A 3,715-nucleotide genomic window follows, 5' to 3' on the forward strand; every position below is an offset into this window, starting at 1 on the left:
CCCACTCACCTCACAGAGTGTTTGTTGTGGGGAAGGAAGGGAAAGGAGATTGTTAGCTGCTTTGAGACTCCTTAGGGTAGTGATAAAGCAGGATGTTAAATCCAAAACATTTCTCCAATGAAAATAGGGGCATCCCATTCCATAATGATAATTTTACTATTTATACCCCACACATCTTACTGGGTCGCCCCAGCCACTCTGGGCAGCTTCCAACATATATAAAAACCATAATTAAACATTAAACAAACTTCCCTATACAGGATTGCTTTCAGACAGCTTGGGGGGTTGGGTAACTCCATACCCTCCAACATTTCTCCAGTGAAAATAGGGACATCCTAGGGAAAAGTGGGACATTCCAGGATCAAATCAGAAATGGGGATGGCTTCTCTAAATCAGGAAAATAGGGACACTTGGAGGGTCTGGAATTACATTTTGAGTGCTTACATATGTAAGAAAACAAAAACAAACTTCCTGCCAGAAAACCAACAACCTGGAACAAAGCAACTTTGTACTTTTGAAGAGAATATTTTAGACCCATCAACTTCCTGCTGCCCTAGCTTTCTACTTGCAGGGAATGTGGCGTGTTGTTTATTTTAGAGGAACATTCAAAATTATGATTCCTCTCCCCACACTATGAAACGGTACAGTCCATTCGACTATCTCCTTTTGTTGCATGTGGAGATCAGGCTGCCCTCCACCTTCTTTATTGGCGTTCTTTTTCCACCTGAATTTATCCTCACCCTCCATTCAATATAGTTCACAGTTAATTAACCAAACTGCCCCAGTTGCACAAAATGATCATAACTTTGCCTGGATGCCTGGGTGCCCTTTATGATGTGTGCACAAATCATGCTATTATAAAAGTGGCTTTATAAAAGTCTTCTTGACAGAGGAGACAGAAGAAGTGAACAGAAATGGTGTCGGCTGTTGTTTTTAATTAGTCGCCTTGCAAGCAATTTTTTTTTTAAAGCAACAGCAGGTAATTTAAACCCCAATGACTTAAACCCCAATGCTCTGGAAGTGCCTTTTCAACAGCTTTAACAAGACTTTCACCCTCATTGTACTTTGCTTCCTAGGTAAATGGATCCTTAAACCTTGTATGGCAGATGCCATGTGCATTCTAATGAAGGAATCAAACGGCTAGAGATGTAATCTATCTATTCTCCAGAACAGCATGTCCTTCAGGTGGGTGCAGATGCCCTTGAGGTGTCCACAGGTGGAGGCAGTGCCTTGGTGAGAAGCAGAAATTCAGCTAGTAGAGACTCTTCTGGTAGTGAGATAGAACAAAGAGGATTTTTGCTGTTGGATTTGTGTCTAACCTTATATTCCGTGGAGACTGCTCTATTAGGGCAAATCGGGCAGTGCCCCACCAAGTTCCATTGTCAGCCAATCCCACTTGCCTGCCTCCTTACTTACAACCAGTCCAGGGGTTGGAACGGCCTGTCAGCTTCCTCCAGCTTTTGTAGAACTCAGAAAGGAGAGGGTCAAAATCTGGATTAGTTGGCTGTATCTCTCAGTGGCTCTGGCTCCCCCTACTGTTGGGCTCCCTGCATTCCACCCTACCAGTCACAATGGGCAACAGTCAACAATCCTTAGTCCATCATCCAGGTTAGTACAGTGGTACCTCGGGTTACAGACACTTCAGGTTACAGACGCTTCAGGTTACAGACTCTGCTAACACAGAAATAGTACCTCGGGTTAAGAACTTTGCTTCAGGATGAGAACAGAAATCGTGCTCCAGTGGCGCGGCAGCAGCAGGAGGCCCCATTAGCTAAAGTGGTGCTTCAGGTTAAGAACAGTTTGAGGCTAAGAATGGACCTCTGGAGCGAATTAAGTTCTTAACCCGAGGTACCACTGTATTGTCTCCCTCAGCATCCCCAGTCTGGTGCCTTCCAGATATTTTGGACCACAATTCCCAATAACCCCAGTCAGCATGGGAAATATGGGAATTGTATACCTGAAGGAGCATCTCCACCCCTGTCGTTCTTCCCAGACACTGAGGTCCAGCTCTGAGGGCCTTCTGGCGGTTCCCTCACTGTGAGAAGTGAGGTTACAGGGAACCAGGCAGAGGGCCTTCTCGGTAGTGGCCCCCGACCTTGTGGAACGCCCTCCCATCAGATGTCAAGGAGATAAACATCCATCTGACTTTTAGAAAACACCTGAAGGCAGCCCTGTACAGAAAAGTTTTTCATGTTTATCGTGTTTTTAATCATTTGTTGGGAGCTGCCCAGAGTGGGTGAGGCAACACAGTCAGATGGGCAGCATATAAATAATAATTTAATATTATTATTAGTCTAAGTAGGAAAAGCTGGTCTACAATGGCTGGCAGCAGCAGCTGCAGGATTCCAGACAGGAGTCCATCCTTCCCAACCCTAACCTGGAGATTCCAGGTATTGAATGTAGGTCCTTCTGTATGCCTGTAGGCCTGATCCATGGCCGTTCCCCACATACAGGAGTGTAGGGAGCTGCCTTATACTGATTCCAGGCAGTGGTCTCTCTCGCTCAGTATTGGCTACACCAGGTGTGGGGAACTTTTGACCCTCCAGAGGTTGCTGAACTACATCTCCCATCATCCCTGGCTGGTGGCCATGCTTTCTGGGGCTGATGGGAGTTGTTGTCCAGTAACATCTGGAGGCTGAATGGCTCCCCACACCCACAGGCTGGTAGTGACTCTCCAGCGCCAGGAGGTCTTTACCAGCCTGGCCAGGAGTTGAATCTGCCCTTGAGCAGAGACCCTGTTAATCCTTACAACACCCTATTTTTATTTCATTATAAGGATCACTGATTGAGTGCCTCCATACTAGTACTACTATTACTAATATTATTGTTTTTTTATACACCACCAATTTGGGCGGGTTACCCCAGCCACTCTGGGCAGCTTCCAACAAATTAAAACACAGTATGACATCGAACATCTTTCAAAAAATAATAATTTCTATAGTGATACCTTGGTTTACAACCATAATCTGTTCCGGAGGTCCAGCTACAAACTGGTGAACCGGGTTTGATTCCCTGCTCTTCCACATGCAGCTGCTGGGTGACCTTGGGCTAGCCACACTTCTCTGAAGTCTCTCAGCCTCACTCACCTCACAGAGTGTTTGTTCTGGGGGAGGAAGGGAAAGGAGAATGTTAGCCACTTTGAGACTCCTTCAGGTAGTGATAAAGCGGGATATCAAATCCAAACTCTTCTAATGAGTTGGAAAAAAATATGTTTAAAATAAGCTTTTCTAAAAAAAACAACCCCGAAGCTTTCCTTTTAGGAATTCTACGTGCCAAAATCTCAAGGGAGCAGAAAATACTTTTTATGTATGCCACCAAGGCTGTGTCGATGTTATTGGTCCAGAGATGGAAAGAAGATAAAGTCGCTACCATAGAAGAATGGCAGATCAAGTTGATGGATTATGCCGAAATGGCAGAAATGACCGGAAGAATCAGAAATCAGGAAGACCAAAATTTTAATAAGGAATGGGGAAAATTTATAAGTTATCTTAAAGACAGTTAAAATTGTTAGTAGGATCGGAATATCACTTGTAGTTTAATGGTGAATTTTGGACACAATGGAGAGGTAAAAGATTTGGATTATCATAAAAGATGCAGGAGGAAATGATTAACAGTAGGACCCACAAAGGGGAGGAGGGAAGTCGAAGAGATTCCTTGGAATCTTATTTTTATGTTGTGTGTTGGATATGTGACTGCATAATTTTAATCTGAAAAT

General features: G+C 44.3%; 1 long non-coding RNA gene across 2 annotated transcripts; it reads right to left on the bottom strand.

Moving 5' to 3' along the window:
- Positions 1-915: 915 nt before the first annotated feature.
- Positions 916-1,464, bottom strand: LOC310691926. Of its 2 annotated transcripts, none has more exons than XR_014518609.1 (2): positions 1,417-1,464; positions 916-1,267 (listed from the first exon to the last, which is right to left on the bottom strand). It is a non-coding gene; the product is annotated as an uncharacterized lncRNA (long non-coding RNA). The 2 variants fall into 2 exon arrangements; XR_014518610.1 differs by having other exon boundaries at positions 1,371-1,460.
- Positions 1,465-3,715: the final 2,251 nt, after the last annotated feature.

The sequence above is a fragment of the Podarcis liolepis genome, assembly GCF_965112155.1.
Source record: "Podarcis liolepis genome assembly, chromosome: 13".
NCBI classification, from domain to species: Eukaryota; Metazoa; Chordata; class Lepidosauria; order Squamata; family Lacertidae; genus Podarcis; species Podarcis liolepis.